Source organism: Dama dama, chromosome 20 (genome assembly GCF_033118175.1).
Source record: "Dama dama isolate Ldn47 chromosome 20, ASM3311817v1, whole genome shotgun sequence".
In the NCBI taxonomy this organism is placed as follows: domain Eukaryota; kingdom Metazoa; phylum Chordata; class Mammalia; order Artiodactyla; family Cervidae; genus Dama; species Dama dama.
The window spans coordinates 96521248-96534882 of NC_083700.1; the positions used below are offsets into that span (position 1 = coordinate 96521248).

At 51.1% G+C, this 13635-nt stretch overlaps 1 protein-coding gene across 1 annotated transcript in view; it reads right to left on the reverse strand.

Moving 5' to 3' along the window:
* Window positions 1-4912: 4912 nt before the first annotated feature.
* Window positions 4913-13635, reverse strand: part of DMBX1 (diencephalon/mesencephalon homeobox 1) — a 34797-nt gene continuing 26074 nt past the window's right edge. Inside the window, exon 6 of the mRNA XM_061120054.1 lies at window positions 4913-5006. The gene's annotated coding sequence lies outside the window, so the exon portion shown is untranslated. The remainder of the gene's footprint in view (window positions 5007-13635) is intronic.

Consider the following 13635-nt stretch of genomic DNA (forward strand, 5'->3'; position numbering starts at 1 on the left):
GCCTTCCTCTCCTTCCCACCCTCTCACTGCTCCTGAGCAACCTAAACATATCCGAGCTTCCAAGCCCTGGCTTGTGTTCTGGATGCCTCCGACTCGTGCCTTTCTGCCTATCAAACCTCCACCTTTGAAGGCCCCCTTCCAAGTGTCCCCCAACCACAATGCCCTCTACGTCCTCTTCCACCAGCTTCTGTCTCCCTCTCTTGACACCCTCCAGGCAGGTTGAAATCCCCTTTTTCACAAAACAATTACTAATTTTGTTTAAACCTACTGTTTATTGCCCTTTTTCCAGTTAGCATAAGGGTAGACAGTAAGTGCTCAATAAATGTTAAATAGCTTAAATTTGGTGGAGAAACAATTCCCTAGGCTTTCCCTGGAGAGCCATTTCAGGCTCCATGTAATCACAGGGTTTGGGACCAGGCAGACCTGGCCTGTGTATGACTGTGCAGAAAACACTGCTCCTCCCTCCCCACTGCCCCTTACATGCCTGCGCCCCCAGGGTGACCTCTGTGCAGACTTCTGCTCCATGCGGCTCTTGTTCTGTTTGCTAAGCAGAAGACAAGCTATGAGGAGTCTCATTCTCCAAGGATCACTGCAGATGACGCCTCCTCTTAGAAGCCTCCCCTGATTCTCTGTGCTCCATCACAGCCCACAGCACTCTGAGTGGCCTCTGTTTCCCCCTTCATTAAAGTAGGGAGCTGACAGCCAGGCACGTGGTAAGTTCCCAGCAGATGTTAGAAACCCACACCAGAAGGAGGAAAGACCATCCAATTGTATAGATGGGAAAGCTGAGGCTCTGCAGGAAAAGGAATCGAGTCCCATGGTGAGAGATTGTGGAGCCAGGCCTCGCATTCAGGCTCCTTCTCTCTACCTACCCAAAGCTCTACCCTCTACTGCCCTCTGCACAGACCCCAGGGACCAATGCCCCAACCACAACGGGACAGAGCTCCATGGGTAGAACCAGCTTCCCAAATGCTGGTGGGCTGCAGAGTGTGGTTCCTCCAGCGCAAGGGAAGCCAGCGTTCCCCTCCTTCCATGTCCCTCCTTTTCATGTCCCTCCTGCCTGCTCCCTGCCCCTTCTCCTTCCCCTCAACATCATCATCATGTCTGGTGATCAGGTCTGGTTTCCTTGATCAATAAGGAAACCCTCCCTCCGGTCCATCTTCAGTCTTCACCAGCAGCGCCCCAAAGAGATGCCCCGGGGGGATGGGATAGAAGTGGGGAAGGGGGAGCCTGAGCCATGGGGATTGTGGTCCCCGCCTCACCCACCATCAACCCTTCCCACCCGTGATCTCCCCCAGGCTGGCCTATGGTATCCCAGATGCCTGACAGGGCCAGATACAGAGCAGTGCTGGGGATCAGAGTGCAATAAATTAAGAAGTGAACACATGAAAAGGCGAGAGCTAGGTCCATTGAGGAAGAACTGTGTGGGGGCTCAAAGGACCCTTGAAGCTCTGGGAGTTCTCCAGGCCTGGGCCTGTTTCTTCTCTTTCCCTGCTATGGGCTTCCTGAGTCCTCCCTTCCCCCCCCAGTCCAGGTAAGTGTCTGCATACCTTCTTCCCAATTGCATCTCTACCCACCCTCCACCGCTGATCTCCCCCCACCCCCTCAACCTGGTCACAGGAGTGGCCATGTGGAGTCTGCCTTCTCCCCATGCATGCTTTGGAAGGAGGTGAGGTTGGGCCTAGCAGGCAGGGATGGTGTGGTGGGCAGTGTGAGGAGAAACCGCCCCCTTCCCTCTGAGCAGATCCAGAACCCTCCATTCAGCACGGGAGTGAGGGGACAAAGCCAGGTCTTTGGACCCAGGTCTTTCAACAGTCTGTTCAATAAATGAAATTAGTTTTGTCCAGTAGCCTCACTCTGACCTCAGCAGTGGCTGTGCTGACCAATCTCAGACTAAGTGCAGAGAATATACCAAAGGTGGGGGGTACTGGGTCCAGGCAGCCCCCTGGAAGTCACATCCCCACTGGGTCAACCCAGAGAACTGGAGTCTAGTGATAATACTCACATCCTGGTTCTGTGCACCCCCTCACTGGGTGAGGGGCAGAGGGGGTGAACCACAGCCTGAAGCCTGGAGCCACAGTTTCTTCATCCGCATATGGAAGGAGAGTGGTCCCTCCCAGACCACTATCAGGAGGAAGGTTGCCTGGCATGTGATTTGCAACAGGGCAGATTTATGAATGGATAAGTGAATGAATGAAGAGGGGGTTGTAGATCCTCCTCCAGCTGAACTCACCAGATCCTGGAAAATCAGCACCTCAGACTCCCACAGTCCTTTCCAAAACTGTCCAGCCTGGAGGCGCTGGTGCCCAGCACTCCCTCCTCCCACTCCCTCCTCCATCCTCTAAGAAACCCTTACAAATCCCACCAGGAGCTGTATAAGGGCCTCAGGACCACACCTCTTTCTAGGGTGCAGGTTTGGTGGAGGGTGATTGGAGAAAGGGTGCTGAAAATAAGACTCATGTCTGGAAAAATCTTCCTCCTCCCACAGTTCCATCCCCCTCCTCCACCCAGGGAGGGTAATCTCCCGGAGACTGAAGACAGAGGCAGTGCGACCCACACCCCTCACTCCAGAGTGAATGACAAGGTATCCATCCCGGACTCCAGAAGTCCAGACTGGAAAGCGTGTGGGCGGCTGGGAGTTCACTGCCAGGCGCTTGAAAAGCGTGAAACCTAGAAACCGGGCAGGGAGAAGGGCGGCGCGGAGCTGGAGCCGGAGAGGAGAGGAGACGAGACTTGGTGCGAACGACGATCCGCGGGGGGAGTCAAACGGAGCCGAGGAGCCGCAAAGACGCGCGCTCAGAACCTGCCCAGCCCGCAGCCTGCCACTGGCCCCTCCCAGTCCCTGGGGGCTGCTCCCTGGCGCCCCCCTTCCCCCGCCCACCTGCTAAGCCGGGGATCTGCAAGCAGTCAACCAGGTGAGTGAGGGGGGCCAGCGGCCACTGCCCTACCCAGCCCCATCAAGTGGGCGCCCCGTGGCTGCCCTGCTCTCTAGGGATCCTTCCTCCCTTGAGGGGCCCCAGGCAGAACCAACCAAGAAGTGTCCACTGAACTGGCTCAGGCAAGTGCAAGCTACAGGTGTTGGGGCAGGCTGGTGGGAAGGCAAGAAGAGGGCAGGAGAGGGGAGAAGATGAGGAGGGTAGCTTTAGAACTAGAGGGGGTAGTCCATCCAGCCCTAAACCCCGAAGGAACTGAGGAGCACCAACCAAGAGGGCAAGGACCTGTACCTTGAGCACAGTCCTCTGAAAAGAGATGAGAACCACAGAGAGGGGGAAACAGAAGGGAGTCAGACAGCATGGGGGGGCTGCCTTGGGTCTCTCTGCTCTGCCCTGATCCCTCCTTCTCTTTAACTCAGTAAGAATCTGCCCTAGAATCCACCTCCAGTCCCCACCCAGCTGCCCACTGCACCCTCCCAAGAAAGTAAGGAGGGAATCAGAGAGAACTGGGCACAGAGAAACCTCCAAATCAAAAGACAGATAAAAGCAGGTGACAGTGGTCCCTCTGACCTTAACCATTTGTTTCACCAACATTCCCTGGGCACCTGGGGAGACTGGGGGAATGTGGCAGTGAAGAAGGAGGATATAACTCTGATCCTCAAGGTAGAACAGTGGGGGAATGCAGACCTGGACACAGGAGTTCCCCATCACCGAGGCAGAGGAAGGCTTCCTGGAGGAAGTGACGTCCCAGCTGCGCTCTGAACTGGAGTCAGCCAGGTAAAGCAGCAGAAGCGGCATGGTCACCCGACCACACCTGGTGAGTTCAGCTCCACTCCAGCAAAATCGAGAGGGTGGCCTAGAGGGAGCCAGGGCTGGGAAAGCCCAGGAGGGGTTCCCTGGGGAGGGGAGGGGAGGAGAGGAGAGCTGCGTAGGGTAGCAGTGAGACTAGAGAGGAAGAGGTGGGCTCTAGAGACCCCTGGAGGGAAGCGCCTGCAGGGCTGGTGTGGGACAAGAGGGGAGGAGGAGCAAGGATGAAGCTGGTCTCTGGCTGTCAGTCTGGGCTTTGTGGGAGAGGATGAAGTTTAAGAGGCCTGTTTCCAAGAGGAGGAGAATGTTTCCAGGGAGGAGGGTTCAGCGGGTCCAGAGCTGTGGAGAGGTCACGAACAATCTTCACTGGATTCAGCAACGAGGAGGCAGCTGGTGGCCTTGGAGCCAGCAGTCAAGCGTGGTGGCGCAGAAGCCAGATGGGAGTGGATTGACCTTTGAGGAGGAGGTAAAGTGGGGGTGTAGCCAGCACTCTCAAGAAGGGGGAGTGTGGTTAAATCGAGGCAGATGTAGGGAAGATGGGGGCTTTGTTTGGTTTCAAGAGGGAGAGGCTCCAGTGCCTCCAGGAGGAGATGCAGGCATGGTGAGCGGGTGATGGACTCTGACGAAGAAGGGGGATGTCCCCTGGGAGCCTTGAGGGCTGCCAGAGTCAAACCAAAGACAGGGATGCACAAAGGCCCTGCTGCCTAGGAGTCGATTTTCTTTCCACCTACGAAGCTTCACAGTTTGGGCACAAACGTGGAGCAGGCAGAAAGCTGGACCCACACGGAGTTGAGGCATCTCTGGCAGCTTTGACAGAAGGACAAAGGAACAAGTTGCAAGACACGGTAAACTGCAAGAGGGTAAGCGAAGTGAGGCAGTGTGGGTCCTCAGGTGGATGCAGAGAGAAGCAGAGACAAGAGGCTTATGGAGAAGAAGCAGAGTTCCCGATGGCCTTAGATCAGAGCACAGTTACAGCTGGAGGCTATGCAGTCATGGTGAGGAGCACAGGTATAGAAAACACACAGCCTGAGACTTTTTTTAATATAATTTTATTTATTACTTCTGGCTGTGCTGGGTCGTCCTTGCTGCGCAGGCTTTCTCTAGGTGCAGTGTGCAGGCTTCTCATAGCGACAGCTTCTCCTGTCGCAGAGCACAGGGCTTTAGTAGCTTTGGTGCGGGCTCTGGAGCTCAATAGCTGTGGTGCATGGGCTTGGTTGCTCTGTGGCATGTGGGATCTTCCTGGATCAGGGCTCAAACCTGTGTCTCCTGCAGTGGCAAGCAGATTCTTTACCACTGGGCCACCAGGGAAGCCCCACACAGCCTAGGTTTGAGTCCCAGCACTGCCACTTATTATCACCATGTCTGTGACCTTGGGCAAGTGATTCCACCTCTCTGAGCCTCTTTGTCCCATCCAAAGCTGAAGATGGCAATAGCATCTATCTATAGGGTTGTCACAGGGCTTAAATGAGTTAATAATATAAAAGGCCTGGCATGCTGCAGTCCACGGGGCTGCAAAGAGCTGGACATGACTGGGCAACTGAACAACAACAACAATGTAAAGGACTTAAACCAGTGTTTGGCACATAGCAGGTACTGTACAGGTGTTTCTATCGTGGTAGCTACAGAGCTCAGTCAAGAGTGGGATGGCTGGGTTTCTCAGAGGTGAAAGGGTTCAGGGAGATGCCAAGGGTGATGAGGGGAAGGGTAGCTGGGGTGGAAGGGAGGAATTGGGAATTAGAGGGGCGGAGCCAAGGCTCTAGGAGGGTGCAGGGTGAGGCAGTTGTGCAAAGGATGCTGAAGCCCCTCAGGGGATTTGCACTGGAAGAGCAAGCATACATCCCAAAGCCTTGGAAGGAGGTGGGCAGGAAGGACAGTCCTCTGCAGACAGCCTGCTGTCCATCTCCGTGCTTCTGGGCAGACAGGTCTCCAGAGGTGCCTCTGCTGGGCAGCAGCTTCCTCTCACCAGATAGGCAGGCAACGGAGAGTGTCTGGCTGGCTGGCTATGTGTTGGCCTGTGTCTTCAGCTCTGTGTGTAATGCACCTGTGTGTGTGTTTCTGGGTATATCCAGCCACTGAGTGTACACATGTGATGCCTGTGTGTATGTATGTGCACAAGCACTCAGGGATGAGGATCAAGGGCCGCAGCTGTCTGACGACACAGGAGCCGGGAAGCCACACCTCCAGACTTCATTCTCTCCATTCTCTTGTTTCCAGAGAATCCATGTGAGCCTCTGTGCTTGTATGTGTGTGTGTGTGTGTGTGTGTGTGTGTCCACGCAAACATGAGTCTATTGCCTGGACAGGGTGTAGGGGAGCTCTGGGACTGGCTGGGGTGGGGTTGGTGACAGCTTTGGGGGCTCCCAGGAGGCAGAATTCAGTTGGCAGAAGCTGAGAGTTTCCAGGGTAGTGAATAAGCCGGCAATGAGTAATGGTGATGTGGGAGGTTCCCTGAGAATGGAGGTGGGATGGAGGGGGACAATGGGGAGGGCAGGGGAGGGAGCTGGCCCAGACTTTCTGGGATTGAAGGGGAACAGAAGGGCCAAAGCTCAGGGAAACAAAAGGGTTCACAGTGAGGGGTTCAGACTGAGCAAATGAGGCACTTGGTTTCACATGGAGGACAGCAGGCATGGTCCAGTGCCTGATGCTTTGACCAAAGCCCCAGCCCCCTCACGCTCACCTGGAAGCTCTGGGGCCCTTGCAGCAGGAACCTGGAACCAGGAGACCTGGCAGCTGCCCCCAGTTAAGCAACTGCTCTAGAACAACACAGACATCCCAGATTCAGGGACTGGGTGGGGCAGGCTGACCTGAAGGGGTTTCAGACAGAGCCCCCCGCCCTAGGAGCTCTGCATCCACCAAAAAGAGGACCACCCTCCTTGGGCCCCAAGCTTGTTGGCTGGATAGTAATAATCAACTACTAATTTTTTAAATAATCAAACACCTCTATACCTTCCAGTAAGCAGAAAGTCTGCTGTAGCAAAACAACATGACTTTCAATCTGACAGATCTGGGTTCAAATCCCAGTTTTACCTTTTGCAACTGAGTAAACCATGTTCTTCTCCTCTCCCAGCCTCAGTTTCTCACTGGGTGAACTGGGTTCAGGACTGCAACAGCTCGTAGGGTCATGGTAGTGTTAGTTGCTTAGTCGCTCAGTCGTGTCCAACTCTTAGTGATCCCATGGACTGTAGCCCACGAGGCTCCTCTGTCCATGGAATTCTCCAGCATAAAATACTGGAGTGGGCTGCCATTCTCTTCTCCAGGGGTTTGTTCTTACCAACTCAGGGCTTGAACCCTGGTCTCCTGTATTCCAGGCTGATTCTTTACCATCTGAGCCACCAGGGAAGCCCCACAGGGTCATAGTAACGATTAAACATGTTAGTGTGGGAAAGGGCTTAGCACTGAGTTGCTATTCAATGTGAGTGCCCCTCCCCCAAAATCAGAACCCCCCACCCCCGCATCAGGCAGTCAAGCAGCAGGTTACTTCTGCAGGGCAGGGTAGGGGGAATGACTTAATCACATCCCAAAGCAAAGAATAGCCATATTTCAGAAGGATATACCTTTTTTTTTTAGATTTTTTTAACATATTGGCAGTCATTTCTCAATAGGTTTCATGCCCACCGTCACAAACCACTAGCAGCAGGAGGATGGATTCAGAGACAATCACCTGGTTCAACTTTTCCCTTTACATTCAGATAGCTGAGGCCCAGCGAGGGGCCCTGGCCCTCTCACGTTGCCCCACCAGACCAAAGTCAAGAACCCTGGTCATCTGAGACTCAGTCCCTAGCATCTGCCTCTGCTCCAAATAGAGTTTATGGCCTGGACTCCCAAATAGAGTCCACATGGTCTCCCAGGCCGAGGTAGGACAGGGGGCAGTCTGGCTGCCTAAACAGGGTCAGGCAAGCGAACAGCAGGGGTCAGAGCCCTGACTTTGTGGGAAAAGGCCAGGGTCTGGTCTGGCTTGGCCACAGACTCCCTCCATGATCTTCCTCACTCCAAACTTCAGGGTCCCCACTCTGTAGATGATGGAATTGAACAAGATGATTTCTATAGGTTCAGCAGCTTGGGTGCTCACTAAAATTCAAGATTCAGAGCGATGACCTTCCCTCCTGCTCAGGCAATGGGATTAAGGACTGGACTCAGGATGAGACAGAGTTTGAAGGGATATTTGAAGAGATAGCAACGGTGCAAACTCGGAGGATCCTGCTTCTGAATTTAAAGACTCCATAGAGAAGGGAATGGCAACCCACTCCAGTATTCTTGCCTAAAAAATACCATGGACAGAGGAACCTGGCGGGCTATAATCCATGGGGCCACAGAGTCAGACACGACTGAGCAACTAAGCACAATCCTAGAAGTGATGAATGTGACTATCACACATTGGCCAGGAAATTACAAATTGGCCAGGAAATGCAATCATAACATGTGTTCAGAGGGGAGAGTATCAAGACGATTTCGTGAATAGCACCAGTGACACCCACAGCAGAGCAAACCAGAGCACCCACTGCAAAACAGCATCCAACAGCCCCACCTGGAGGGCTACAGTCCACCAGACAGAAAGGGTAGTGCAGATGGAATTGCAACAGCTGAACAACTGCAACACCTCCCCTGTGTGCCCCAGATCCCAATTAGCCAGGGTGGAGGCAACTTCAGGGGGCTTCCCTGGTGGCTCAGATGGTAAAGAATCTGCCTGCAATACAGGAGACCTGGGTTCAATCCTTGGTTGAGAAGAAGATCCCCTAGAGGAGGGCATGGCAACCCACTCCAGTATTCTTGCCTGGAGAATCCCCATGGTCAGAGGAGCCTGGCAGACTACAGTCCACAGGGTCACAGAGAGTTGGACAGGACTGAGCAACTAAGCACAGCACAGCACAGGCAACTTCAGAAATGAGCCCAGCACCCGTCTGCCCGTAGCCTGTTCTCTGCCTATGGTGGAGACTCGGAGTAGTCTGTCTTCCAGAGTTAGTGCTGCCTCCTAGGAGCAGGTAAGAATCACTCCTTGGCAATTAGCCCCTGAAAGCTCAGCTCTTGGGCAGGTATTTGTTTTAGTTGAACTGAGCCATGAAATTAAAAGATGCTCACTCCTTTGAAGGAAAGTTATGACCAACCTAGACAGCACATTAAAAAGCAGAGACATTACTTTGTCAACAAAGGTCCATCTAGTCAAGGCTATGGTTTTTCCAGTGGTCATGTATGGATCTGAGAGTTGGAGTGTGAAGAAAGCTGAGCACCAAAGAATTGATTCTTTTGAACTGTGGTGTTGGAGAAGACTCTTGAGAGTCCCTTGGACTGCAAGGAGATCCAACCAGTCCATCCTAAAGGAGATCAGTCCTGGGTGTTCATTGGAAGGACTGATGTTGAAGGTGAAACTCCAGTACTTTGGCCACCTGATGCAAAGAGCTGACTCATTTGAAAAGACCCTGATGCTGGGAAAGATTGAGAGCAGGAGGAGAAGGGGACAACAGAGGAGAAGATGGTTGGATGGCATCACCGACTTAATGGACATGAGTTTGGGTAAACTCCAGGAGTTGGTGATGGACAGGGAGACCTGGCGTGCTGCGGTTCATGGGGTCACAAAGAGTCAGACACGACTGAGCGACTGAACTGAACTGAGTGTACCAAGCCAAGGAAAGAGCAAAGTGAGTTTACCTTCCTTAAGAGATTACACAGAACACACCCTGTCCTCTGCTGTCTTGCTAATTACAGGAGCTTATTTACAAAGCCGGTGCCCTGTGCTTCAATCATTCAATAAGCACTTAGCAAACCTAGCACTGTACTGGGTTGAGAACTTGTGCTTTGGGATCAGGACACTAGTTTTCAAATCTTGACCCCTCCACTGATGCTTATGGCCTTGGGAAACTTGAATCTTTCTGTACCTTAAAATCCTCATATATAAAATGGGGATATGACAGTAATGCTTAATCTCGTTCTGTGAAAATTAGATGTTTTTACAAAGTGCTCAACATAACACAACTAACTTAGTCAGCTATTTGAAAATGCTAATTTCAGATTCTCATCTAGACTTTCTTATGGCTAAGAAAGACTAGCCTGTATCAGACCAACTCACTCACTGAGGATAACTAAAAAGGCTGGATTAAACATTTAAGAAATCTGTTCAAAGGCATGGGAGGGCTACCAAGGCAATTGGTAAAGGTAGTAAGGACTTGAGGGGCCAAGATCTTGAAGAAAAGAGAAGTAATATTTTATTTCACTTTTTTCCTTAAGGCATTTTCCAGTTTGTAGGGGGCAGTGGCGACCATGGAGTTGGGAAGTCAGAATTGGGATTTAGGGCTGAAAAAGGTGAAAGGCCCTGTTAAACACCTCCAGTTTTTAATTGGGAGCCCAAAAGACTATCTTCTAGGAATACTGGTTAAACAGATATAGACCAGACTCAGGAAGACTGAAATATAGCTCCAAGTCAATGCAATAACAGATTGGGTTAAGGTGGCCTGTCCCTTCTTTAGCTGTCTGTCAGAAGCAAAAGTAAATCTTCTCTAAAAGGAGATAGTATTACCCAGGGCTCAAGCTATCTCTACAATGTTGGGCATTTAATTAAAAAATTATCTAGCATTACAGGAGATAAGACTTAATAACCCAAAACCAAGAGCGATAAAACAGACAATAGAAACAAGAGAGCCAGATGTTGGAGTTTTCAGACATGGACTTCAAAGAGTTTAATACGTTTAAGAAAATACATAAGAGGAAGTTTTTTAGTAGAAAACTGGAATTTATGAAATAGAATCAAGTGGTAATTCTAGAACTAGAAAGTTGTAACAACTGAAATTAAGAACTGAATAGATTGATTTTACAGCAGAGAAGACACAAGTGAAGACAGGATTAGTGAACTGGATGACAGATCAGTAGAATTAATAGCCAGAGAGAATGGGGGGGGGGGGGTGGGCAGAATACTGGAAAATATAGAATAGTGTGTAAGAGATGTGTGGGAAAATGCCAAATGGTTGAACACATACACAATTAGGGTTCCAGAAGGACAGAAGAGAAAGAATAGAGGAAAAGATAATGGCTGAAATTTTTCCAAAACAGGCAGAAATCAAGCCAGACTGTAGAAGCATCCGGAAGACCACAGAGGATAAAGACAAAGAAAATTTCACCTTGGCACATCATAGTAAAACTGCCAAAACCCAGAGATAAAGAGTCTTCTCTGTAAAAGAAAAGAAACAAGAGCCTTGGACCCTCTAGCCACCCAGGCTTCCCTACCCTTGTCCAATGTCAGCTTTTAAGAGTCTGTTGTGAGGCGAGCTGAAGGGCTAGACTCCATCCCTCCCTCAAGGGCTTCCTGCATCAGCCTCAGATAGAGACTTTCCCACAGGAAGGACAATGTCAGAAAATGATGAGGTGCGGAAGGGGTGAAATTTGGGAATCTCACAGCACCCCCTGAGGGCAACAGGAAGAAACTGTTGGGATTTATCTCCACATCAACCCCAAGGTTAAAAAAAAAGAAAGATGAAACAAGATTGCCTACTGTGTGAACCCGACCATATGTTCTCTGATTCTGATCGTCCTTTTAGTCTAGCCACTAGACCCAAATCGACTTCCCTCTCTGAGCCTCCAATTCCTCAGTTGTAAGATGTGGCTGTTAATAAGTATCAAGCAAGGGTATTTCAATGATGTCATGGATGTGAAGATGCTTTGCAAACTGTAAATTGTTGTACCCCTTCAGCAGTTGCTACTGCCGCCTGGCAGAACCAACAGCTGCAGATTAAAGACAGCAGATGGTTTGTGCAAACAGGGAGCTTCCCGAGGAATCTGTGGTCGATAGATGCCCTCAAGGGTCAACATATGCTTTCTTTACCAGGATTTTGGGGGTTCTGAATTCCTGCCAGTGTAGTGTGTCAGTCAGGAGCTTCTGGCTGGAGTCCCAGGAAAGTTGCTACTTTCCCTGGTGCCACTTCCCAGCATGGTGCCAGGGGAGGGTGCCCTGGAGTCACCAGGTTGGGCAGACCTGGAAATGGCCTCCAGGCCCTCTGACCTGCTTGGGCCAAGCTGATTCCCACCTGGGCCCAGAGTGACAACCCAAACTGTCCCTCACTAGTATACTAGTCCTCACTTTTGCACACCCTGTCATCAAATTGTCTCCAACTCCACTGTGTACAGGCTTTGGACTCAGGAAGGACAATTCAGGGCCTGTCCCTGAGGCCCTTCCACCTGAAGGGTGGAAACTGTTCGGATTCCAAACTTGACATGACCAACCCCCCAGATCTGAGGTCTCAGAGCCTCTTCTCTATCAGCCACCACTACAACAACGTGACTAATATGGAGTTCTCACTATGTTCTTCATTGTTCTAAGCACTTGATTTAGCTTAAAGCATTTAGTCATCACCACATCCCATCAGGTAGGTTCTCATAATAGCCCCAAATTACAGGTGTGAATTGGAGAAGGAAATGGCAACCCACTCCAGTATCCTTGCCTGGAAAATTCCACGGATGGAGGAGCCTGGCAGGCTACAGTCCACAGAGTTGCAAAGAGTCGGACACGACTGAGCAACTTCACTCACAGGGCTTCCCTGGTGGCTCAGCAGTAAAGAACCCACCTGCCAACGCAGGACACACAGGTTCGATTCCTGGGTTGGGAAGACCCTCTGGAGAAGGAAATGGCAACCCACTCCAGTATTCTTGCCAGGAAAATCATATGGACAGAGATGCCTGGCAGGCTATAGTCCACGGCGTCACAAAAGATTCAGACATGATTTAGGGACTAAGCAACAATAGGTGTTAACACTAAAGCAGAGAAGCCCTGTGTCCAGGTCATGCTCTGTTACGCATCCAGCATGCTCATCCCAGCGGAGCATGGCTCTGATTACACCCCACCCACTCCAACTCAGAGCCCTCTTCTGACACTTTTCACAATTCTAGCACAGCTCCATGGCAATGATCTCATCCTCCAGGGCCTTAATACCTGTGATTCCATGTTATAGAACAGAATTCTCAAATAGATGTCTTAAATTCCCCAGACTCTGATGCTTCTGTATGCATTCCCAGAATTCTAGAATCCAATAATAGATCCCACAACCAGTTACAACAAGAAAATCCTAGAAGGGGATCCTAGTCAGTGATTGGGTTTTTAAGTCTAGAGTCAACAGTATGATCTTGGGGGACTGATGGGGGTAGGATTGGAATCTAGTAGAATATCCAGTCTAGGAAGGACCTGGGGCCTTGGGTTTGCTCTAGCCCAACCCATGTAGGGACTGTCCCTTCTCACTTGCCATCTAAAACCTCAGGAGCTCCTCACTGTCACAAGGTCACTCACTGGTCAGGAAGCAGGTCACAAGGTCCTGGCCTTGGATATTGGGTAAATCCATAGATCTCTCTGAGCTTCAGTTTCTTCCTCTGGACAAGCTGGGGCTAGACCAGATGGTTTCTAGGGCCTCTATTGCTCAGGGGAGGAAGTTGTCTAAATACCAAGAGCTGCCCCTGCCCTTTGATTAGGACTGCTGGTCATGATCACCAGGTAATGAGCACCTAGGCACTGAGCTGAGCACTTTATAGCTATTTACTCATTTAATTGTTTCCCTGATGGATCAGAGAGTAAAGAATCCACCCACAATGCAGGAGGTCTGGGTTCAATCCCTGGGTTGGGAAGATTCCCCTGGTGGAGGGCATGACAACCCACTCCAGTATTCTTGCCTGGAGAATCCCCATGGACAGGGGAGCCTGGTGGGCAACAGTCCATGGGGTCGCAAAGAGTCGGACACGACTGAGGGACTAAGCACAGCACTCACTTAATTAGCCCCAGAAGGCTTCTTGGAGGAGAGGAGGTGGAGGGTCTGCGTCTGTCTGGAGGACAAGAGGGAGTGGGGAGGGAGAAAAGATAGCAAGATCTGCCACGAGGAAATCCAGGGACGAGGTGGAGAAGCCACTCTCCCCACGTGGGGTGAGCTGTT